Source organism: Diadema setosum, unplaced genomic scaffold (genome assembly GCF_964275005.1).
Source record: "Diadema setosum unplaced genomic scaffold, eeDiaSeto1 scaffold_37, whole genome shotgun sequence".
NCBI lineage: Eukaryota > Metazoa > Echinodermata > Echinoidea > Diadematoida > Diadematidae > Diadema > Diadema setosum.
The window spans coordinates 138650-166014 of NW_027307663.1; the positions used below are offsets into that span (position 1 = coordinate 138650).

Consider the following 27365-nt stretch of genomic DNA (forward strand, 5'->3'; position numbering starts at 1 on the left):
AAAAACAATACATGAGCCCTATCTGTCCCCAACGCACACACCTTTTCTCTTCATGAAAAAGCTGAAAAGTGGCATATGTCATGAATAATATTCATTTTACCACGTACGTCATTAACCCGTTGAGGACGAGTCCGGAGTATACTCGGGCAGGTGTCTATGGGGAATGCGTGTTGTAGCAAAATCAAACCGTCCTCAACGGGTTAAAAAAAATACAACCCACACAATGACAATATGTTTACATATCCTCGCCCGTTTATCTGCTTCAGACTGTACATTATCATTATTATCATTATTTTATGAATACTATTATTGTATCATCATTTAATAAATGAAGAGTTTGTTTGCAAAAACCGATAAGTCCATATTTGCCAAATGGAGATATTTGCAATTAAAGGTCAAGAAAAATAAAGAGAATAATAAGAAAATTTGTGCTTCTTTTGACCATAACTTCAAAAATGTACCTTTATATGTAGTGACCAATATATCATTTAAAAGGTATTATTTTGTACTTTATGACAGAGACCGTACTTCAAAATCTTCAAAAATGGACTTATCGGTTTTTGCAAACAAACTCTTCAAATATTATTTTGGGAGGGGAGATGATATAGTCATTATAGGTTTAATAAGTAGGCATCCGTGGGTATTTATTCATATTATCTTTCGCCGCGTTTTTAGTAGTCAGAAAGAAAGAACTTTATTTTTTTCTCCTTCCTTCTTTTGCACCCTCTTCTACCCATGGCCATCCCCTCCTAACACATGAGCTGAGGAGCCGGTCCATGGAATGGGACTTTAAATTAACCCCGCTTGCTGTTATCACAGATCAACTTACCAGCACCCGTTGAAATTCGAGGGTTGTCTTCTTTGCCCAAAGATTCTTCCCGTCGAAGCACTGGGGAAGGGGGTGCCATTGACATTTTGCCCTGCATACAACGTATCTCCCCTCCCCCATGCCATTTACCCTCAGTCTCGACGCCCGTTGGAAAAAAAAAAATACATGAGCCCTTTCTGGCCCCAACGCACGTACACATCTTTTCTCTTCATGAAAAAGCTAAAAAATGGCGTATGTCATGAATAATATTCATTTTTAACACATCATTTAAAAAATATTTTTGTCGTCATTTGCTCCCTCTTTTTTATTTTTATCACCAAAACTTGGTTTGATGCACTATAGAATCACCCATTTGATGTCCACTTGTAACTTCAAAAATTGGCGGTCATCAAAGCGAGGGTTTCCCCCGCGTCCGCTCGTCTCATGAATATTCATGTTTACAGCAGCCATGCAGTAAACGAATGAACAGCAGCGCGTGTACTCTGATATGGAATGGTACGATCGGCAAGGACAAAATTGAAGTGGATATTTAGCCGTCCTGAACAGTCCGAGTACAATGATACCTGACTTGAATGCAAACTAAATGACGTACCTGAGCTGCATAGTATCCTGGAATTGTGCAAAATAAAATAAAATAAAATAACAGCATTCGTTGTTTTCATTTGAGCACGCCAATGGCGAACTGTACGTAAATGCCCTTGTATGACCATATATTATGAGAGCCCGCACGGAGATAGTGTTTCGTGTAACCATCATCAATACATACACAGGCACAGGCCTGTAATCTGATATGGAAGGGCATGATCGGCAAGGACAAAACTTAAGTGGCTATTTAGCCGTCGAGATCACTGCTAAACAGTCTGAGTACAATGATACCCGACTTGAGAGTAAACTAAATGATGTAGCTGAGCTGCAGAGGATTCTGCAGTTTCGTGAAATAAAATACGGCATTCGTACGTAGCTTCCCGTGTACCGAGAACGCATCATGATAAGGCCAAAAAAAAAAAATGGTTTGTTTGCCCATCGCGACCGAGCGAAAATCACAGAAAATTTTGGGTCGCGTTTTTTTTTTTTTTCCTTTTTCAAGTTCATTTTTTTCCACAAATTTCATCTTCTACAAATTTGTGAATGGTTTTAAACCCAAAATTATCCATTTTAAGCTAGAGAAAGAATAAAAAAAAAGTCTAAAAATGTTTATTTTTTTTTCATCTCATCGGCCCGTCGTAATTGTGGTCGGGCCGCGTCGGTCCACAGGCTACGTTTTATAGCATGCATTGCATGCTACAATGTAGCTACCTTTTTGGCTCACATGCGTGCACGCGCACGAAATCCAATCGATGCATGTATTATTATGCACTTAGTACAGGGCTGCACACTGGCGACCAGTTATTCGCGCTAGCTTGCGCATTGGCGCTGCTCACGCACTGCCATGCCATGCAATACATGCAAAGCATGTAGAGTGTAACTGCTTTTCGTTTGCTTGCGATCGGCGGTCATGCCAGACAAGAAGCATTGATAGAATTAGAAGCGCACGAATTTCTGGGTCATTTTTACTCACGATCCGATCCCGGCTTCGCAGCAGCGTGGCAGTTGACATGTTAGAACTAATTTACTTGTGTCGATTTTTAGAAAAGTAAAAACATATTCGATATTCAGCGATACAGTAAATGGATCTGATTGCGTTCAGTTTCATTTTACACAGTCATTTCACAAATGAATATTTTCATTCGTTCAGAATGATCTCACAATGAAGATGGGCGCAAAAAGGATCACGAAATCGGCCCTTCCGTGTACTTTTTAAGAACACATGCACAAAATGTGAAGAGATAATACTAGGGAGAAAAAAAAATTATGAAATCATCGCAGTCCCGCTTACATATTTGAGGTAGAAATCGTCCCAAAAAGGATCATAAATTCGGCCGGCCGCGTCGTACACCTTTCAAAAGCTCATGTACGAAATGCGAAGAGATTATAGAGGAGAAAAAAAAAATAAAGGACACATTTGGTACGTGCATCATAAAAGATTACAGCCGAATAAAAATTCATGAAATCAATGCAATCCCGTTGAAATTTGAGGAAATGATAGGCGCAAAAAGGATCTTGAATTCAGTCCTGCATGCCGTGTTGGTTATCAAAACGCACGCACAAATGCGACGAGATTATCGGGAGAAAAATAAAAAACACATTTTTCCCCTTCTGGTGCGTGCATTACAAAAGATCACATCCGAAGTAATTAATGAAATCGCCACAAACCCGCTGATATTTGAGGTAGAAATAGGCGCAAAAAGGAACGTGAATTCGGCCGTGTCGTATACCTTTTAAGAACGCATGTACGAAATGGGAAGAGATTAGCGGGAGAAAAATAAAGGACACATTTTCATCCCCTTTTGGCGCTTGCATCATATAGATTACAGCCGAGTAGTAATTCATGAAAATTTCGCAATCCCGTTGAAATTTGAGTAAACAATAATAGGCGCAAAAAGAATCTCGAATTCGGCCCTGCATGCAGTGGAAAGTTTTGAAAACGCATGCACGAATGGGAAGAGATTATCAGGAGAAAAATAAAGAACGCATTTTCAACCCTTCTAGTGCATGTATCACAAAAGATTACAGCAGAAATAATTAACGAAATATCGCAATCCCGCTGATATTTGATGTAGAAATAGGCGCTAAAAGGATCGTAAATTCGGCCGTGTCGTATACGCATGTACGAAATGCGAAGAGATTAGCGATTTTCCTCAAACTTTCAATGATGTGTTCTACTAATATTGCTACATTCTCTCAATCCTTATGTTTATGAAGGTGAACTTGTCCTTTAAGGTACAGTAATTCAACAAGTGAATAAAATGTGCCCTCTCTCTTCCAGTTCATCAAACACTACTTGGTTGCGACATTTTCTGAATTTATATCTTCAGGTTTATAGTCCTTTTCAAAGTTTGTATGCATGCGCATAAATATACAGGGTATCTTTGGGCAAAATGGGCTTGACATCACTGACATTTTAGTCACTTTTAATGCTCCCAGTGGTTGGATTTGAAAACATAGATCTAATCTTGTTTGAGTAACATAAAACCATTGTAAAGCTAAATTCCTGCTCTGAAAATCTAGTTTTAAGAACACACAGAAAAATTGATACAGACATAAAGAGGTAAAAAAAAAAAAAGTGATGGTGCATGATAAGTGATGGTGATGTGAGAACGCATCCAAAAGGCAGTCATTGTGATCACTGTTATGGTAATACTCTTACCATAAATATGGAGAATTACTTCCTTTTCAGTTGATGCAATCATGATGTCTGCATGCGCCACATAGCATTTGTATGTGCCCGCATCCTCAAAGGACACAGATCTGATGGACAAGTGAAGATTGGGTGATATATTGTGATGTGCAGATACAGCACTTTGCTCTCCCTGTGCATTCATTTCTGCAAGATGCTGAACAGTATCTCCATGAATTCTTCTCCACTGCAAGAATTCCACATCCTCCAGTCTGTGGTCATATGGACAGGGCAGCATGACGTCCTGTCCGACCGGGGCCTGGATCACCTCTGTTGCAAAACATCCTGCAGAAAGTAAATTGGAAACTTTTGTTGTAAACAGAGAAATGTGAGTCTAGCCCTCATCTGATCCGAGCAACTCCCCTTTACCGGAATAGTGGCACCCTATCTACAAAGTAGCCTCTAGAGGCAAACTATTTCTTCTATTTTTTTTTTTCTAATGTGGGACTGTGATATTGCTGCAGGCCTCTTAGCCAACACCCATGGCATGTAATCTGGGGTATTTGGGCCTTATTCTACTGGAAAGAATACCATGTATCTACAATCCAAGAAACAGTGTACAGCTACAGTACCCCACAGCTACAGTACCCCTTCATCATGAACATTGAATGCTTAATATTTAGTTAAATAAGTACATGTAAGTACTTCTTACTACAGCATACAGGTTTACTAACCCACTAGTCAGAAGAAAATTTTCATGTAAACCAAATGAATAACACACAAGTTAGAGTTGTTCACAAAAGAAAACAGTTTGAACAGAAGTGTGACATGTGCTGTGATATAAAGGCATTCACTCACTTGTCTTAAACCTCAGACACTACTTGTTCTCTGATCATGTCATATGATTTTCAAACAAACTTAAATACCTGTAAGTATACAAATCATATGATATTCACTATCTTTAAGTGGAATTTTCTTCAATTTGAAGCAATTATCTACAATCTTTACATGTACAATTGTACATATGAGATGTTGTAGTGTTCCAATGGTGACTGGTTACAGAATTAAATAAATGTAGTATGACTCCTCTTCTTCTACAACAGGAATAATAGGATTTTAATTTTAGAAAGCTTTATTCATCGATTGGACCTAAAACCTTGCAAATTCTCCTCTGAAGAATGGTAGTTTTGGACCACATACATGTACCAACAGTTACTGTAAAACATGATATTTTCGCAGCACGAAAATTTCGCTAATTGGAGCCGACAGCTTTTTTCATGGCATGAAATTTTCGCGAATTGCCACTGGCGTTCAATGAATATAGTGTAGATAATGCAAAGAAATTTCGCATGCATCTGTGCATGGCTCAGATCAAGGGACCAAAAATGTTACATTTGAACTAAAAAATTTGAAACTAACATACAGACTGCACCAACATTACTTTTGTAACCTCCAAACATTGCAAAATATTCACTGTAAGTGCTGGAGTATGAAACATTACATCTGGCAATCAGCGAGCCATGTTTGGTGGTCAGAAAGTGTAACATACAAAACTCAGTGTTCTCTTTATGCTTTTATCTTGTTTTTAAATTCACTTTTGCGAATATACGTCAATGTGTGGTGAAACTTGCCCCATAAAGAAACAAAACCAGTTAAAAAATTAAGATTTTTAGAACAAACATTGGAGGTATTACCATGGTACCTGAACTATAGATGGACACTGAGTTATGTACAAAATGTGTATGTAACACTTAAAATGCTACCATATAAACTTTCTTCTCATTTCTTAATTAGATCCAAAAATTATAATATCATGCTGTTCAGTGAAGCAGTATACAACAATGCTGGCACAGAGGGTGATATTTTCTATGGAAACATTTGAACCAGCTATCAATATTGAAAGATGTTGTCCATAACAAATGTAACTCAGTGTCCTATGTTATTGTCTTATCTCTTAATATACTTCATAGTCTGCCAAATTTATACACCCAATCATATCTGAGTGTTATCTATTATTTATGACATAAACACTTTTAAACAAATTGTAGAGGCTTGTATAGTCCAAATTTTACCATGTGACATGTACAACATGTACAGTGTGCAGGAAGATAATAAACGGATAATAAATGGAAAGATGTCAATTCCGCAAATGCCACGGGTCGTCAGCAGCACACCAGGGATCACCAGTGTTTCGGCCATTTAAGTGCTGTACACCTCCCCCTGGCTGGCCGGTGCTGCGTTGGGATCCCCTTGACAGCACCCCCATGGCATTTCAGAGAAAAGAAAAGAAAAGAAAAGACAAAAAAAAAAAAATAATAAAATAAAAAATAAAAAAAATAAAAATTGGCATCAATCACCTCTCCTCACTCCCGAAACACTCTCTCTACACCCCCCTATTCCCACCACCCCCCCCCCCAAGCCTTCCCTACTATCCATGCAGATCCTGTCTCTGCTGCCCCACAAATTCTCCTGATCCACCTTTCCCCGTCCCTACCACCTATTCCCATCCCTCTGACCCACCTCCTTACCGATCGACCAGCATATCCCCTGCACCCCACCTCTACAGTATGCACCTCCGCTCTCCACCCCCTTTTCTCACACTCCTCCCTCAACTCAGCATACCTATCCAACTTTCTTTCCCTTGCCTCATCCATCCTTGTCTCCCATGGCACAGTCAGCTCCACCATTGCTAACCTGTGCACAGACCTAGCTACCAGCACCATGTCCGGCCGAAGGGCAGTTACTACCACCTCCTCTGGCACTGTACGGTTTCCCTCATCCACCCGCACCTCCCAATCATCCCCCGCTGCTAAGATTCCCCCACCATCATCCCTCTGACCCTTCCTTCTCACACTGCATGTCATACCCTCCTTCACAAACCGGATTCCCCTCACCCTAGGAGGCCCATTCTTCTTCCTTGCCTCCACTGCCACCCTCGCCACCTCCGCCATCTCCTTCAACACTTGGTTATGCCTCCATGTATAGGCCTGTAATAGACCTCCACATGCTGACAAAATGCTTAGATTAGGCCAGGGTCAAGAAACAGGTGTTTTATATCTTTGACTTTAAGTCATTGATTGCCAAGATATGCACTGGCATTATTTACTGGGGTGTAGCCTCTTCAAACGAGAGATTTGCGTCATGTCTGCCAAATTTATACACCCAATCATATCTGAGTGTTATCTATTATTTATGACATAAACACTTTTAAACAAATTGTAGAGGCTTGTATAGTCCAAATTTTACCATGTGACATGTACAACATGTACAGTGTGCATACATGTAACCAGGACACCAGTGTCTCAGTGTCCTATGTTATTGTCTTATCTCTTAATATACTTCATTTCTGCCAAATACACCCAATCATATCTGAGTGTTGTATTTATGACATAAACACTTTTAAACAAATTGTAGATGCTTGTATAGTCCAAATTTTACCATGTGACATGTACAATGTACATAACCAGGACACCGGTGTCCACGTTATGTACGTGATATCATATTGGGTCAATTAGCTAAGATTGCGGTCTGCTTCTCACCAATTTACTCATATGTAAGTTTCATGATGTAAAAGGACACAATAGGCTTAAAATTAATAACTAATGTTATAAGTGGTTTGCACTTAGGCATTAGCTCCCTTGTATTTGCCTTTGGAAGAAAATGTGATTGTGTTGACATAAATTGTTACGTACATTATAACCCTGGACACCAAAAAATTTTACAATTCACTGTAAAAATATTGAAAAGTACACTTACTGTAATGTCGCAGTGAATTCAATTTAAGTAATGATACATAAACATATGAATGGGAATATCATAAAGAATATGAACTGTTTTCCACAAGTTTTTTCACTAAACAACTTTAAAAAAAAAAAAAATGGTGGACACCAAGAGTTATGTACGCGACATGCAATTTGCTTCAAGGCTGTTGGAAATTCAGAAGTGTTGTAAAATATCAACAACATGAGAATTCTGTAATTTGATACTTTATTTCTATTGAAAGTTTGGAATCACTTAATATTTCAAAATGTAAAAGTAACTAAAACTATCACTCATTGTGATTAATATACCCCCACCCACAACTGAGTGATTTAGCTCAACCAGGGTTATTTTGTTTTACTCTTTAATGGAAACAAAACTGTTACCATGGCAATGCACTGTTCAACAGTGAATAAATGTATTGCTCACTGTTAGTCACATGTCCCACATACATGTACATAATGTATCTCATGTCAAGTGCTCAAAAACTGAGTGAGCAAGAAATAAACTGATGATTTCTATGGTTTACATGTATATTAAAAATTGTGTTACTATTAAAAGGCAACACAATGTTTAACATTAAGAAAAAATGAAGTTTGCACAACTCGTCGCCGGTCACACGAACCGACGAATCCCTCAGGTTTGCGTAAGAATGACAATTTGAGAAAATCACGTTTGAAGTAAACCCATTTTTGACTTATGGTTGTTACACTTTCATGTCTATAATTTCCAATTATTTTTGTAGTACATCAGACTTCAATTCTTGCTCTAACTTGTGAAGTTTTTATCGAATTGTATTGTTATCAAATAAGCGGGAAATCGTCAAAGAGCTGCATGCATGTATTTTCGGTCTGCAAAGAACGTTGTCATTTTCCATGTGTGTCCATATGTACATGTACATTGAGCGTTGTCATTGTCAACGCATGTATTACATAGTACGCGCACTGTGCGCACGGTCAATGAACTGTTGAATCTCAAAAACTACACGCATGTCAATGCGCACTGATTCGTCGGTTCGGTGACCGCGCATTCTAGTACGCGCGGTCACCGAACCATCGAATCACGTGATTGTTTAACACACTCGTCTATGGGGAAAACAAATAAGTTTCACAAATGGAATTACATACTTCTACAAAAGTGATAACTACGTAAAAATTGTAACACCGAATTACACACTGAGAATTTCAGAATATGTAGTACGGAATGTCTACTATGGAAATGATTGAAAATCTCAAAATCGAAAATTTGACCCAAAATCGAGTGATTCGTCGGTTCGTGTGACCGGCGACGAACTATTATAGCCGTCACATGTGCCAAATTTCAAGTCAAATGCTAAAAGGCTGAGGGGCTTAGTTGAATTCACAATACTAGTGTATCATTTTCATTCAAAATACATGGTTACCATGGCAACACATTTTCAACACTGACAAGATAATTTTTGCACATATAGGTAATGTAGAGGTAACATGTGCCAAATTTGAAGCCAAAATGCTCTAAAATGGAGTTAGGAGAATCGAAATGTTTGTATATTTTCATTCAAAATACACTGTTACCATGGCAATACATTGTTCAACAATGATGAAATATGAAGTTTGCGTATCTCTGTGCTATATAGTGGTTGCATGTGCCAAATTTCAAGCCAAACGCTCAAAGACTGAGGGAGTTACCTGAATTCACAATATTTGTGTATGATTATCATTCAAAATATGCTGTTACCATAGAAATGCATAGATCAACAATAACAAAAGGTTAAGTTTGCACATCTATGTACCATAATGGTCAGATGTGCAAAACTCCAAGCTAAATGCTCAAAGACTGAGGGATTAGCTGAATCCACAATATCTTTTGCTTTTTGGTGAAAAAATGCTGAAATGGCAATGCATTGTTCAACACTTATCAAAGATTAAGTTTGCACATCTACAATTAGTAGGGGGCCTAAGGGCTCAAAATGGGTTGTTTGGTTCAGATTCTTCCACAAGCACCAAATTTGGCTCATAGGTCCCTTGTACCATACTCTTTCGATTTTTGATGGGCGCCAAGACTAAAAACCCTTGGGGCCGCCATATTGGTGAAATCCAATATGGCTGCCATCCGGGTTAAAGGTCAACTGCAGTTACAAATTGAAAAGGTTGATTACTGTTATGAATCCCATGTGGAAAATTTTACGGGGTTGGTAATAGAGAATGTGATTCTAAATATCATTTCTGCAATTCAAGGTCACTATCACATCTCAAGGTCACTTTCAAGGTAAATAAGGGTCAAATCAGGCATTTTGTGCATTTTTCGAAATGGCGTCTGTGAGCATTCAACTGCAATTCACTGGTACCCCTATTTTGTCCCATTTGTCATCTCTCCCATACTCCTTCAATGGTCAATTAGGGCCAAGAGCGGTTCCGTCCCCCTACATATCAATAATGATTATGACAAATAAATGAAAAAATTATATTTAAGATATGTATACATATATGCATATATATATATATACAGTATTCATCGCATAATCGGGTATCTGATAATCGGGAACCTCGCTTAAATGACATACGCTTCCCAGAAACATTTCCAATGCACGTTATTTTCACTGGATAATCGGGTGGGGACCTCTGATAAACGGGACAATTTTTCTTCAAGCGATCTTTGATTTTGTTGATATTTTACACAAAAAATCTACCAAAATACCACAACAATATTTCAAAGATTCCCTATCAGTTGTCGTTTACATCGAACTTACAAAGCAAGCTTTGGACTGGTGTGTTTTGACCTCCGTCCATCCAGTACACGTACATTTCAGCTCGCTGCCCGCCTTCGCTTTTCTGTACATGTGTATATATGGTGAGCTAGATCGCTACATATTGACAACACATGTACAGTGCAGTGATGGCGGCAAGTAAACAATCAAGCCGTGATGATTGAATGATTGAAGGACTTTTCATTGACGTTTCCACATCAGTTCTGGGTAATCATTTCCCATGGTTGTGGATATGTATTTATACGGAACGCCCTACGTGTCCAAGAATTCTACGAATGTTTAAGAAAGTGCTAGCTTTTAATCCACATATTTTGTGTTCGGAGAGAGGTGACAGCTAGAAGAACCCGGTTGCGATTACTCTACATCATTGCGAGAATGCAGGGAGATGTAGCTAGAGGGTCGCGCCGAGGGGTAGCGTGATTGTGTATTCATGTACATGTACAGTACGTCAGTATGCGTGTGTGTGTGTGTGTGTGTGTGTGTGTGTGTGTGTGCACTACATGTACATGTAGTATGCCGTTAGTGTATGGTGAGTGCTCATCGCGAAATCGGGCACCCCGCTTAAAGGGAAGGTAAACCCAAAGAGCAATGTGGATTGAGTGAAAGCAGCAACATTAGTAGAACACATCAGTGAAAGTTTGAGAAAAATCGGACAATCGATGCAAAAGTTATGAATTTTTAAAGTTTTGGTGTTGGAACCGCTGGATGAGGAGACTACTAGAGGATATGACGTATGAGTGGACAACAATACAAAGAAAATATAAAGGATATTCAACAAAAATTCACTTTTCTAGAATTATGAAAGAGCAGTGGACCAACCGCTTTCAGAAAGCAGGGGGAATAATTGCTACCCTTAACATATGTCAATATCAAGTTGATGGAATGTGTAATTTTCATGAAAAATGGATTTTTGTAGTATTTTCTTTATATTTTCTTGATATTGTAGTCCACTCATACGTCATAACCTCTAGTAGTCTCCTCATCCAGCGGTTCCAACATCAAAACTTTAAAAATTCATAACTTTTGCATCGATTGTCCGATTTTCTTCAAACTTTCACTGATGTGTTCTACTAATGTTGCTGCTTTCACTCAAGCCACATTGTTCTTGGGGTTTATCTTCCCTTTAAAGGGGCCGTGTTTGCTACTCCCAACCTGTTCCGATTATGCGATGAATACTGTATATATATATATATTGAAATCTTTGATTACATAAAACGGGCTTCCATCGGTTTCGTTTTCTTTTCTCATTTTCTTTGCTCAAAGTTTTCACTATTTATCAATTGTTTCTGGTCAGTTTTTCTTTTCTTTGTTTCAATATATATATATATATATATTGAAATCTTTGATTACATAAAACGGGCTTCCATCGGTTTCGTTTTCTTTTCTCATTTTCTTTGCTCAAAGTTTTCACTATTTATCAATTGTTTCTGGTCAGTTTTTCTTTTCTTTGTTTCAATATATATATACATATAATATATACATATATATACATGCTTAAAGGGAAGGTAAACTCAAAGAGCAATGTGGATTGAGTGAAAGCAGCAACATTAGTATAACACATCATTGAAAGTTTGAGGAAAATCGGACAATCGATGAAAAAGTTATGAATTTTTAAAGTTTTGGTGTTGGAACCGCTGGATGAGGAGACTACTAGAGGATATGACGTATGAGTGGACAACAATACAAAGAAAATATAAAGGAAATTCAACAAAAATTCACTTTTCTAGATTAACAGCAGTGGACCAACCGCTTTCAGAAAGCAGGGGGAATAATTGCTACCCTTAACATGTGTCAATATCAAGTTGATAGAATTTGTAATTTTCATGAAAAATGGATTTTTGTAGTATTTTCTTTATATTTTCTTGGTATTGTTGTCCACTTATACGTCATAACCTCGAGTAGTCTCCTCATCCAGCCGTTCCAACACCAAAACTTAAAAAATTCATAACTTTTGCATCGATTGTCCGATTTTCTTCAAACTTTCACTGATGTGTTCTACTAATGTTGCTGCTTTCACTCAGTCCACATTGTTCTTGGGGTTTATCTTCCCTTTAAATATGGCCGCCATTCTATTCCAAGGTGCCGAATCAGGGTGCAATAGCAAGGAGGGTAATAAACACGCCTAATCTTTGTCTTCGTTTTTTCCTTCTGACGAGATAGCTCGATAGCCCGTATGCAACTAGCTGGTCAGTTGTATGTACTTGGGGTGGACCACTTTTTCGGTTTATGCACCTTGAGTTCCGATAACGGAATGCCGATTCGGGATCTTTTCATGTGTCTGGCTTTGTGATTCTTCCACACAAGGGACTTCCACTTTTGATATCCAAGTGATGAGGTGCAAAGTGTTGTGCCTCTACTAGAGGGGATGGTATGACAACACACACTATTGCTCAGCTAGACTTGCAATAAGTGGGATTCGAACCCGCGCCGGAACACAAGTCTTTAGACCGCAAGTCATACGCTACCGACTGAGCCACCTCGTCACCTTTCATGGTCAATTATATAACTTTCCAGCTGGCAAGCGATATGATTCTGCTCCTGCTGAAATTGGTGTATGCCTGATCTCCCTTGACAAGACAGCGTCTGCTTCATCAGTGAAGGAAGCAATGGCCGAAGCTTTTGGGGAATCGAGCTTCTCAATCCAGGTCAGACCAGTATTCTAGGGGCAGTTAACTAAATTCGATCATTAAAGTCCTTTAATGGCAGTATCCTATCAGAGTAGGTGAAGACAATTCAGCTGAAAGTTTTTTGCTTATCTTTTTTTATTCTCTTTTTATCAAACGAAACCGTTTCTTTGCTGAAAGCGCAAATGACTAGGGAAACTGAACACCTATTGATGTTGTATGGGATACTGATCCTGACGAAAATAATCCTAACATTTTTGCGCAGCAACACTGCGCAGTCCTCTGACAAGAGATGGTGATAGCACCACTCAAATCTCAAATTATGATTGGAAGAGCGTAGCGGCTTCCTGAAAATTAAGATTGAAAAATAAAGAACTGCCCTCATTTATCAGCGCTCAGATATCCAAAAATAAATGGGACGGACAACTCATCCTGAGCACCTGATTCGAGACGGAAATATCCAACAGGAATTGTGATCTCACAACCTTTCAGCTTTCCAACAACTTAGATGCGATCTACGCAAAGATATCCTTACAAAGGATGGCATAATGTTTCTTGAAAGCATTTTCTGAAAATCGCACGGATGAGCATAACATCACATTTTCGGTAGTGTGCTTTTTTTTTAATCCCTTTGATCTGAGGGAGTTACGGATGGGTCGTGGTATTGAAAAGATAAAGGCCTTTTCAGCTCTTTCCTGTACAGCATACCTCTCTTCCACAGCCCAACATCAGGCACTGATAGGGTGCGACATTACTTCAGACTTGCTTTGATGTGGCATGCAAAATGCCTAAGTAGTAAGCGTCAGCAAACCAGAGCTCACTGACACATTGACTACTTCAATAATCGTGCTCATGTCCAGCAAGGACTGATGAGCAACAAGGTTTATGGGACAGCCAGCGTCAACGAGGGTAGGCATCATCTCGTCATAACGTGGGAGCAGATCATCAGAAACCACCCTATCTGCTTAAGCGGCGCTGTATCAACATTTCGAAGATGAGTGCTGCTGCAAGTGAGTTTCTACTGGAATCATGACAGCATGGGTCATGATGTGATCCCTGACTTCAGGGAGTGGAGCTGGAGGAAAGATGGCACAGGTACATGGCAATTACTAGTACTATCAGCCACTCTCCGTAATGCTTCAATACCAAATTTCATTCTTCTGCACCACAGCTGTTTCAAGGCATGCATTGGGAGGTGGAAAACATGGAAATGGAAAAAAAAAATAATGAAACGATTGAATGAATGAATGAAGGTGACAATGCACAATGTAGAGCAGGTGTCAGACGAGCCATGGTCAGTAGTTTGATATTGCTGCAAACTTAAAGTGGGGGGGAGGGGAGGGGATTGAGGGCCTATCTGACGGGGGAGACATTGTCGCAATGCCAGCGTCTCGAACAAATTATTTTCGCTGTCACAACTAACGCGATTTCCACGGCGACGTCCAAGACGTCTTCAAACAAAGGGACAACTTATTTGCTTGGAAGTCACGGGGATGTTGGCACGGCTTTTGCGGTCGCAGAGACTTATCAGAGATATCTTTTCTCAGCGACTTCTCCCTTTCGTCGCCATTATGCTATTACGGTCTCCAAAGATGCGGGGACATCTCGAAGATGTTGCAGACAAATTTAGTCCCCACGACATGGCCACAGTGATAGAGACTTCGCAGAGACGTCTCGGAGACAAGCTGGAAGACGGAAATAGTCTCTGCAAAAATTGAAAATGCTCGATTCTCCTGCGAATCCTGGAGATTGGGGTCGTCTCCATGAGACGTGCGTTGTAGAGATGTTGCGGAGATGTAGAGTTGCAACCTATAGTCTTCAGACCAACGAGATACCAACTTATAAAGTCTTGTGATATCATACCAATTTGCGTCCAAGCACTTTGGATAGAATCTTAATAGACCCTATAAGGTGTCATGAAAGTTGTACTATAGCATATCTAATCTGTACCCTGTTAATGGTGTCACTGCGGCACCTGTGAAATATGCTTGTTCCCTACATGGCGTCACCAGGACCGTCATGTTCTCTGAACGGCATATTTAGCTGTGGAGGCAAATACAATTTCCCATAAGGACTTTAGAATCGAACTTTCTTACACAAGTTCGAAAATAGCAAATTGATGCCAACCTGATGTACTAAAAACTCTCTTAAACACGACAGATTTTTTTTTTCATCCACATTTGGAGTGATCTTCATAATTATTATTCCATTGAATGTAAATCTGAATTATGAATATCTATAGTGATTGAGGATCCCTGAACTGCAACAGAGAAATAAAAACACTTCTCTTTTTAGTGGCAATGTCAAGGACGCTGGTAATATAGAGAGTAGCCCCCCCCCCCCCTTATTGCTAAACTATTAATATGTTAGGTAGCAATAGGGTTCTATTTCTCATTTATGTATGTTTTTATTGCATTCCTTGCAGATGAAGATGAAAATAATAATCCAATAATCTAATCTTGAAAACTATTTGAAAGGGCATTACCCATAATTCTAACTAGCTCTTTTGGCTGTCATTAAAGCAAATGCAAATATATTGAATTCCGCAAATACGACCAGTCGGTGAGGACATTTCCTCTTAGCGCCTGTAATGTAAAAATAATTAATGGAATGATTGTGACATGAACTATGATATTCCACAGCTTTGGACAGAACCTTGCTTAAAAGCTTGTGTAGCCATATTATAACAGGCCATAATTGAAATGATGCAGAAAAAAAAATACCGTAAGTAACCATTAAAAATGAAATTGGAGGGTTACCAAGTCTTCAAATCTAATTGTGAAATAAGGATCTGAGCAAGATCCCTTAGACCTAATTACTCTCAGAAAGGGGTTCTTATCATAATTCATGAGTGTATACAGTGTTTGAAATCTTAACACGAAAGCAGATATTGATGTCACTCGTGAGAAAGCCCACCTCTCCCTCTCCCACAGCCCTCAACAACTGCAATTCTATCAGCAGGACTGGCATTCCTCCTATATTGACTATAGGCAAGCCATTTTCTAAATTACCTATTGTGAATATAATGGTTTCACCCCAAATGACCTTTAGGGAGACCCTATAAGGAAAAACCTCTAAAGCTGACTTTTCAAATTATTGTTACACTTTAAAGGTTTTTAATTGTTATACTGGCCTTTAAACGTATAGGTGGCAGCCATATTGGATTTTGCAAATATGCCGCCCCGGAGGGCGCCCTTCACAAGAAATACGCCTTTTTTCAGCTGTCGACAATAACACTGCAATTCTATTTCTAAGGCTGGCATTCCTGGAATATTGACCATGCTTATGGGCAAGCCATTTTTTTCAATAAACTATAATGAATACAATGGCTTGACCCCTAAATGACCTTAAGGTGACCTTATAAGGAAAATTTGACTTCAGACCATAAAAACAACTTAAGATTCGAATTCCTTGACCAAGAAAACCTCTTAACCTGCCTTTTTGAATGATTGTAACCCTTTTATGTTTTCAAGTGCAAGTTACCTTTAAACCTATATGGCGGCCATATTGGATTTTGCCAATATGGCCGCCCCAGAGGGCGCCCTTTTTGGCGCCCATCAAAAATCGAAATAGTATGGCTTGGGCTACATGTGTGCCAAATTTTGGTGCTTTTGGAAAATCTTGAACCAAAAATCCCTTGCGCCCCCCACTAAATGTACATGTATCATGATATATAAGCTATAGTGGTCACATGTGCCAAATTTCAAGCTATGTAAATGCTCAAAGACTGAGGGAGTTAACTGAATCCACAATATTTTTGTATGATTTTCATTCAAAATACGCTGCTACCATGAAAACACATTGATCAACAATGACGAAAGATTACTGGTATCTACGTACTATAGTGGTCACATGTGTCAAATTTTAAGCTAAATGCTCAAAGACTGAGGGAGTTACCTGAATCCAAAATATTTTTGTATGCTTTCTAGTGAAGGGCAATTCCATGAATGTGTCAACCATCAGGTCAAATTTTCAAATTGAACACACCAAGCTAAATGACACATTAACTGAAAGCTTATTGTATGAACTTTCAGAAATCACACATAAGAAATAGTTTGTGCCAAGGTCAAGGTCACAAAATCCTTTTCAAACAAGAGAAAATATTAGGTGCATTTTGATCTCCAAAATGCTGTCTAACTGTTTTCATTATATTTTCCTTCAGTAAATGTGAAATTACCACTTTTGTTTTTGTGTATGAAGAGTTTAGTTATGTGAACAAAAAATTGTCAGTGATAATAAATATGACCTGTGTAATTACTCTGTACTATTGCAAGTGATTGACAAATTGCCCTGCATCGACGTAAATAAGCACTGAATTGATCAGTCTTTTAGTAGTAGCCATGATAAAAATCATGGGCGTACATACTCGAGCGGGATTCGAACCCACGACCTCCTGATCACCGGACAGGCATCATCTCCACCAGACCACCGAGCTTTCGCCCGACAGCCCGACAGCAAGTGTTGGTTCTAATCCTTATAGCATGCAGCGGGTACTGTGTAATTATTCAAATTCATGAAATTCTTCCGTCGAGATGCTTTCATTGCAACTGATTGATAAATTGCCCTGCATCGAAGTAAATAACCACTGAATTGATCAGTGTTTAGAAGGTTAGCCATGATAAAAATCATGGGCATACATGTACTCGAGCGGGATTCGAACCCACGACCTCCTAATAAAAATCAACTTGCTGTGGGGCGAAAGCTCGGTGGTCTAATGGAGATGATGTCTGTCCGGTGATCAGGAGGTCGTGGATTTGAATCCCGCTCGAGTATGTACGCCCATGATTTTTATCATGGCTACTACTATACACTGATCAATTCAGTGCTTATTTACGTCGATGCAGGGCAATTTGTCAATCAGTTGCAATGAAAGCATCTCGACGGAAGAATTTCATGAATTTGAATGATTATGCAGTACCCGCTGCATGCTATAAGGATTAGAACCAACACTTGCTGTCGGGCGAAAGCTCGGTGGTCTGGTGGAGATGACGCCTGTGCGGTGATCAGGAGGTCGTGGGTTCGAATCCTGCTCGAGTACGTACGCCCATGATTTTTATCATGGCTACTACTAAAACACTGATCAATTCAGTGCTTATTTACATCGATGCAGGGCAGTTTGTCAATCAGTCTCAATGAAAGCATCTCGATGGAAGAATTTCATGAATTTGAATACTCTGTACTAATCGTTAATTTCATTGGGCCATGTACGTCCATAACAAAAAAAAAAAATGTTCTTTTAAGTTTTCAAAAAAATAAAGCACTCAGGAAAGAGGAAAATACTATAAATGCAAAGCAAGCTCATAACCCTCTTCTGAAACACTCATAAAGAAACTTCTGCTCTGCAATAAAGTAGTTAATTATTGTTAAAAAGTGTACGTCGATCTCTAACATACTATAGATGAATATCACAGGGAAACATTTCCTGGTGAGGCTCTATAAATGGGGGCACTAAGAGCAGGAATCTCAGGATCAATGGCATGAATTTGCAAGTGGTCATTGGAGATGGCCTCAGCCACCAGATCAAATATTTTCCTTAAAAAACAAACAAAACAAAACAAAAAATACTGCCAGAAAAATCACACTACAAATAGTTGATGGCAATCGTGGTCAGTTTAGCTCGAGTCTGGGACTCGCATTCAAACTCTTTGCTCTGTAAATTATGTCCTTTTTTCCACTAAAGTCTCTATCATTCCATGTTACACATACCAGTATTTTTAAGACTAATTCTGGTCATCATGATAGTTTACTGTCGATTTGTTTTTATGTACAAATGTATTTATTTTTTTATTTCAAAACTTTGATCAGATATAGCTACGATTCAGATATATATGTATGTTTAAAAGGGTTTTGCTTAAAATGCTTACAAAATATAGTAGGCCTACACCATCAATTTTTCATGTGTGGTGCAAAACATTTTAGCACTGCTTTGTGTGTAATGCATACATGAGCAATGGATCTCTAGATAGTTCTATAGTGGCAATTAATTAAATTTGATTCCAATATTAAATGAATTCATTTTCTACACATTAATGTTTTAGACCGTAATGTGTCTGTCAAAATGATATAGGCTATTATGACCAACTGACAATCTAATTTACAAAAAAAAGGATATTTCTTTGGTAAACGTAATCATCCTGTTGCTCAGTGAAGCACAGACTGTATGCAAGATGATGATTTTGGGAAGGTGTTTACAGATTTTAGTGAAAAATGTGACTGTCATCTAAAATTATTATAAGATTAAGACCCTACAGCATGAGAGGTCACTGTATTCTGGTAAAAGGATCTTAAAAATCCATCCCATTCAAAATAATGAAATCAATAACAATTTCAAAATGTACGTCTGTAACAGAAATTTTGTACGTCTGTAACTGTACGTCCTTAACACAAAAAGGGTGCAATTAATGTCTAATTAGAAAAGTGCATGGCTCAGATCAAGGGACCCAAAATGTTACATTTGAACTAAAAAATTGAAACTGACATACAGACTTCAATAACATCATTTTTGTAATCTCCCAACATTGCAAAATATTTACTTAAGTGCTATAGTATGAAACATACATCTGGCAATCAGCGAGCCATGTTTGGTGGTCAGAAAGTGTAACGTACATAACTCGGTGTCCTCTTTATGCTTTTATCTTGTTTTTAAATTCATTTTTGCAAATATACTTCAATGTGTGGTGAAACTTGCCCCAAATAGAAATAAAACCAGTTAAAAATTTAGATTTTTCGAATGAACATTGGAGGTATTTCCTGAAATATATATGGACACCGAATTATGTAATGTAACTTAACATTCTTAACACTCATTATGTAAGTTTTATGATATAACTAGAAATGTCGCTAAGGCGACTGGTATGCCTCCGCCATAATGCACGATTCTCCTACTACAAAAATTGTAGGTCTATAGTACATGCAGACAATGTGTGATTACATTTTCACAAAATTGGCAAAATATTAAAATGACAAGTTTGTCACAAGTGTGTTGAATGTTCACCTTCCTTGACCTAGGTTTAATTGCATGAATAGGAGAGCATGTACTTGGGGATTTAAGGACTTTAACTTGACTTTGACCCATTCATAAGTTTATGCATTCAGTAATTTTCAAGGTATGGAGAAAAAGTGCAATTTCTATAATGAAAAGTTCATTGTTACCATTTTCATCTGGCCTTTGACCCTAAAATTCATAGGATAATCGCTGTCAGGCACAACATGCATAAATACGTAGTAAGTTTCAAGATAACTTGAGCCACTTCTGAGATATGGAGGAAAAAAGTTAGTTCAGCACTTTCCCTTGATCTTTGACCTTTTGACCTTTGAGGCAAACAAAAAAAAAAAGAAGAAAAAAGAAAGCTTTCAGAGAATCTCTATTAGGTTATACATGTACATGCATATACCAAGTGTAAAAAAGAAAAGATAATCCTGCTGGCATTGCATAAATGAGGGAAATAGTAAAATTTTGAAGTGTTGCCCTTGACCTTTGACCCCTGACCTTTGACCCATGAACCCTAAATTCTCTAGATATTCACTGCCAGTCAGTACATGTATGTATACTATGTTCCATGAAGATACCTTGAACAATTTCCAAGATACAGAGAAAAAAGTTAAGTTTTGATATTTTTACTTGACCTTTTGACCTTTGACCTCATTACCCCAAACTTTCACCAAAGAATCTTAATTAAGTAATACATGTATATACTAAGTTTCAAGAAAATATCTTCAGGCATTGCATAGATATGGTGGAATAGTGAAATTTTACGTATTTGACCTTGACCTTTTGACCTTTGACCTTGAGCATGTGCACCCAAAAGTTGATAGGCACAACTTCACCCCCTAATACACATACATGCCAAGTTTCATTAGGATACCTCAAAAGGTTTTTTAGTTACGCCGTCCACAAAATTCATTACGGACGGAAGGATGGACGGACGGACAACCCGAAAACATAATGCCTCCGGCACCACTTCGTGGCGGAGGCATAAAAACTTGTTTAGATGCAGAAACTAGTTCATAATGTGCAATTTTCACAGTGAATTGAAAGGTGTGAACTATTCCGTACATAACCTGTCACGTACCGTACTTAACTCGGTGTCCACTTTCAAGATCAATTTTGAAGGACTCAATGGCCCGAATTCACGAAGGTGGTACAAATGAAACCATGGCTTAAACCATTGACAAAAACCATGGAGCGCCAAGTGTCACACGGAACATTTCGTTACGAAATCAGTCGTTTCGTCGATGAAATGATTATTTTGTAACGAAATGACAACATTTTGTAACTAAATGAACATTTCGTCCACGAAATGATAATTTCGTTAACGAAACTGTAATTTTGTCGAAAAAATGTCCAATTTTCTAACGAAATATTCCGTGCAACGCTTGGCACGCCATGGTTTTTGTCCATGGTTTAAACCATGGTTTCATTTGTACCACCTTCGTGAATTCCGGCCAATAGGTTTAAAATTTATCAATTTAGGTTGTAAGTGGTTTGCACTTAGGCATTAGCTGCCTGGTATTTGCCTTTTGTAAGAAAATATGATAATGTTGACATAGTAATATACAATTGTTATGTACATAACCCTGGACACCAAAAAAAATCAGTACATAAAATAACTGTAAAAATATTAAAAAGTACACTTCATGTTGCAGTGAATTCAATTTGAAGTAAAGATACTATATACATAAACATATGAATATCATAAAGAATATGAACTGTTTTCCACAAGTTTTTTCACTTAACAACTTCAAAGAATTGTTGGACACCAAAAGTTATGTACGTGACATACAAATTGCCTCAAGGCTGTTGGAAATTCAGAAGCGATGTAAAAAATGAACAACATGAGAATTCTGTAATTTGATACTTAATTTTTATTGAAAGTTTGAAATCAGTTCATATTTCAAAATGTAAAAGTAAAAATTATGGTGTCAAAAAAATCTATGTTCTGCATGTAACACAAAAAATCATGAAAAATGGGCATTTTTTAACCATAAAAATGCTGTAAAATACCTAAATTCGGAGCAATGAACCTGAAACCGTGTCTGGAGCTACTATAATATGAAGAGTTTGTTTGCAAACACCGACAAGTCCATATTTGTCAAATCGAGATATTTGCGATTAAAGGTCAAGAAAAATAAAGAGAATAATAAGAAAAATTTTGCTTCTTTTGGCCATAACTTCAAGAATGTACCTTTATATGTGACCGTGCACCTCAAAACGAACATAAAGTCGCACACACTGATTTTGCGTGAGGACTGAAAATAAGTGAAATGGGTCAACCTAGCCGAACTTGACTTTTTCGTATTTTCTGAAAGAGCGGGTCTTCTTTTACATTATGCTAAAATTTGGTATCATAAAGCGGGCAGGAAAGTGTGGTTTTTTTTAGCAGTTTATCTCGAACATTTTTGGAAGAATAGTGTGATTAGGTGTGTCTTTAGAATCCCTTTTTCATTTCTGAAAAACCTTGTCCACACTCTTCACTTTCAACTCTAATAACTTTTGAATGGATAGTGCTACTGCTTTGAATCTTGGCATTAATTATGGACAGAATGTGTTAATGAGGCATGCTTAATTTCAATTTAATCTGATAATCCCTTCATTGTTGTTACTCTGGTGGTTTACTGCCTGTTTTTTGACCCATTCATCGCACAGCCTGCACGGTTTGGTAAAGATTAATCGCTTGAATAGACACTGTACTTCAGAGCCTCTTTTCTCAGTTCACACTTTTCCTGAGTTTGTGCTTTCTTTCCAATATTTATATAGGTTAGGAGAGTCCATTTGATTTGAGTTATACATCATTTTAAAGGTACTAGCCCACATTTGCAAACCAACGAAAATCAAAACTGCATAAAACAGGTCCAATATGACTTCAAGTACAAGTCATAACAGTAACATACCTCACCTGTCGCTCTTTGTCTATGGGCAAGTCCAAGATAATGTCCCCTCAGATGCTCAAAATTCATCTTGATTTTATCAAAAAGTTATTGATATCATGTTGTAGCCAAAGAGTTAAATCATATATTTCCAGCAAAGAAAATATTGAATTATGCAAATTTATGCAAGAAATATGGCCTTGATTTGCATAAATAAAAAACAAACCTTACGTATGGGACAAATTATAAATATTCATCTAAAATCAGTTGAATTTGTCCTTGACCTAGTTCCTTTATGGACATGACCCCTGTATGAGTTAGTGTAATCTGCAATTGGTAAGACAAGGTCAGCACATTAATTATGCAAATTATGCACTTTCCCAGAACATAGTGTCCCATACGTAAGGATTTGAGTATGTTTTTTTGCGTTTTTTCTGAAGATTTGTAACATTGACCAATCATACTTTAGGAAGTTCTAATTTATTCATTTCAACTCCAGATTAGCAAAACTAAATGAGGAAATTTAATTAGTCCTTCATCGTATAACTAATTAAAGTTTGCTTACGTATGGGACAAATGCCTTACGTATGGGACATTACATGCAAAGTGAATGGGAAAACCGCCTTTTGACATGGATGCTATATGTCCTTACATTTGTTTGGTTAATGGTTATCTTTGCACCTACTCTGAAGGATATGTCTATATATCTGCCTCTCCTACTCAGTTGACCTCAGGGAGAGTGTAAGAACAGCATTATTGAGTCATTCTATGATTAAGAAAGGAAAATAAAGAATATTCATTTATACTTGTATTTTCTTATTTTCATTACAGGCTGTGCAGCTGGTCTTTGATTCCCAGTTAACATTTTGATATTGGACATTTTCTTAATTCAGTTATCATTTTCAACTTTACCTCTCTACAAAATGACTTTGTCCAAGAATGGGATTCTCTGAGTGTCATTTTAGGTGCAGTACACTGTTCAGCATGTACCACAGGTTGTACAGCCTCAAAAGCGAAATCAAAACAATTGTGCTTATGGCGCGCATCAATGACAACATTATAGGTCTTACTGAAAAGAAAAATCACTTAAGGTGTGAGCAGGTAACTTTGTCATTACTAGAGTTGATAGCAAAGGAAAAACCCTATGAGAATACTTTTTATTTTGATATGATTGTTAATATTATTTTCAACTGCTCACCCTCAGAATATGTCATGACTTATCAAGGTCATGAACATGATTTCTGAAAATCCTGTAAAATGAAGACTATAGTTTACATTTGCTATAAACCACAATATCAATACTCGTTCTGTGGTTGGAGTGCTAAAAACACAAATTACACAAACAAATAGGGAATTCAATTTTCTTTTCTATTTTGTGTTTGAAGAGACAGATGTGCTCTGAGACACCTTCATCAACTCATACTTACTTTGTACCCCACATCTACACAATTATCAACATACATTGCAATCTGGTAGTGTATGATCAAATGAGGTTATTAGAATTTATTCAAAATTGTAATTTGCAGATCAGTGAGTTACTTAAGTGTTTCAAATCTAGATTTGAATGTGCAAATGATAATCTTTCCTGTATCACTACACAAGCATGTATGTATGTACAAAGTAACACAAATTTTGTCGTCTTTGGTTTCATAGACAAGAAGCCAAGCAATTTGAAAAAAAAACAGCATTGGTACATACATTGTACATTCTTCTATCTCCTTAAAATATAAAACTTTCATTAAAATTTGATTGATTTTGCAGTTCAGCTAAAATTCACATGGCAAAACATGATGATTACAGTGCAAAATGAAGTACTCTTGTTGTTGGTGTGTTTTGTGCTGCATTTCAAACAATTATAAAGCTTTATAAAAACTTAGACAACTTGCAAGGTAAGCCTAGAGCTACTGAAAGTATCCACTTCAAACTGTATTTGTAATTACATTGTACATGACATTTGATTCTAAAGTTGAAATTATCAAGACTACAAATTAGTTATTGTACATGTACATGTATGCTATATCAAGGTCACAAGCTAGAATTCGCTCATTTTTTTTTTCATTTGATGAAAAAATATTGACTAAATTACAAATGGGCTAGAAATAGAGTGTCAGTATACTATATCTGTCTGTGTAGACATCATGAGGACAGTGTTAATGCATGACGGAATCCAAACTAAGACATTTAATTGTAAATTGGTAATTACTTTTATTTGTTTTATTTTAGCTTTTGCGAGGTACCTGAACCGGGAAAGTACCCACTTAGAAGTCTATTTCATTTCTTACATGTTGTAGCATGATTTGTGGAACTGAATATGACACTATGGGGAAATTTAAAGTCATTCCCATGAATGCATTTGTGCACTAAAGACAAATGTCCCATACGTAAGTTGAGCCATGTCCCATACGTAAGGTGTACTTTCGTTAATTAAACCAACTTCATGAAAATATGCTTTATTCTTTTGCAGTGAAACTTTGCTGAAAGATACTTCGGTATTGTACCTTTCTTCACTTCCAAACAGAACTTGATCAGTAAGGTACTTTCAGAGAATTTTCAGTTCAAACTTTATTTTGAAAAATCCAGTTTTTCTCTGGTCCCATACGTAAGTTGGCATATTTTTCTTAATAAAACCATTAACCCAAGGTCAAATGACATCAAACTTAAACACAATATTCTTCTCAGGGATACCAGTCCTCCTGATGATAAACAATAAAATCCAAGTGCTCCTTCATTACTTTTCAGAGGTTTGAAATCTCTGAATGTCCCATACGTAAGGTGCGCGATATCTTGGACTTGCCCCTATACCATTCGATAAAAGAGAGAAAATCATCGTTTTAAAATCAATTTTCAAACCGGGTCAACCCGACCCAAAATCGAATTACGAGCGCGGGCTATAGCTACGTACATTGTACATGTAACACGTACGTGGACCGGAGCTAGCGAGCGTATACGCATGCATACGGATTATGGTGCATTTTCATTTATTTTTATGAAAGTAATAGACTAATTGGAACGAAATTTTGCACAGGTGTTACTGCAATCATACCCAAACTCCATGCTAAGAGACCAATTGCTGCAGGTTTACAAATGTGGGCCAATACCTTTAAAGCTTAAAGTCTGCTCTTTCAGATTATGGTCTTAACTAAAAATTCATGTCTGGCGACTTTTTGTTTGTTTTGAGGTGCAGGGTCACATATGTAGTGACCAATATATCATTTAAACAGTATCATTTTGTACTTTATGACAGAGACTGCACTTCAAAATCTTCAAAAATGGACATATCGGTTTTTGCGAACAAACTCTTCATGTATGCCTGCAAAAGTGAAAAGGGTACTTCATGTCCTGGTCACATTGCATTAGTTTAATTTAGAATTTTCAGAAGCACACTTTTGCACATTGTGCAGGGTACCCTTGATCTGAGCCATGCACAAAAGAAAATAATTCTTCATTTCTGCACTCTTGGGTTGTTTAACATCTAATTGAAATGAAAAATAATGAATTTGCTGGAAAGTACACCACAATTCACAGAGTTTTCCACTTTAAATTCCAATGTCAGAAAACTCAATTCGTGCGAGTACGTCTGTAACGGCACTATTTTCCATCATTTCAAGGTCAAAGTATTGATCATATTGAATATAATTTTGTGATTACGTTTTACTTGAGATGGACGTTAGAAATCAAAACTATTAAATCTTGTGAATGAAATCAAGTCTACTTGTGAGACAGAGCTACCAAGTCTCACGCATTCTGCGTTCAGACTCAAGCATTTAGGGGCCATCTCACAATCTCACGCATGGCACCCATTTTTCTCACGCATCGGGCGAAGTCTGCAACTTGGGCCTATAATAATGAACACAGCTCAAAAGATTAAAGTGATAGTTGCAAATGAAGGTATATTTCCCTTTTGTCTTTCAAAATAAGTATGATCGCATCATTAAGAGCTAAAAATTGAAAAAGCCCCCTACCGTGGGAGGCCATGGGGGGAGGGAGGGGGGGGGGAAACCCCTCCCACACCCTCGCTCGCGCACACATTCGCATGCCGAGATGCCAAGTCATAAAAACCTCACTCATGAAATTTTGTTGAACTTGGCATCCCTGGTGAGAGTTTTTTAAAGTGTACAAAATGTATGTCTGTAATTATGGAATTTCTTGCCCATAACGATATCGACATCGATGTTCTTGTTCAACAAGCCAATACAGAATTGAAAGAAGTGACCAACTGGGTCAGAGCTAACAAGTTGTCATTGAATGTTCAAAAAACAAAATATATGCTTTTCAGCAATACTGTTGATTCTTTGAATTCAGAAATAGTTCTGGATGATTGTA

The 27365-nt window shown here is 37.6% G+C and overlaps 2 long non-coding RNA genes across 2 annotated transcripts in view; both read right to left on the reverse strand.

The window, feature by feature from the left end:
• LOC140245814 (uncharacterized) overlaps positions 1-4229 on the reverse strand; it is a 35345-nt gene extending 31116 nt beyond the window's left edge. Inside the window, exon 1 of the long non-coding RNA XR_011902379.1 lies at positions 4077-4229. This is a non-coding gene — a long non-coding RNA (uncharacterized lncRNA). The remainder of the gene's footprint in view (positions 1-4076) is intronic.
• Positions 4230-4231: 2 nt separating this feature from the next.
• Positions 4232-27365, reverse strand: part of LOC140245815 (uncharacterized) — a 46093-nt gene continuing 22959 nt past the window's right edge. Inside the window, exon 3 of the long non-coding RNA XR_011902380.1 lies at positions 4232-4391. This is a non-coding gene — a long non-coding RNA (uncharacterized lncRNA). The remainder of the gene's footprint in view (positions 4392-27365) is intronic.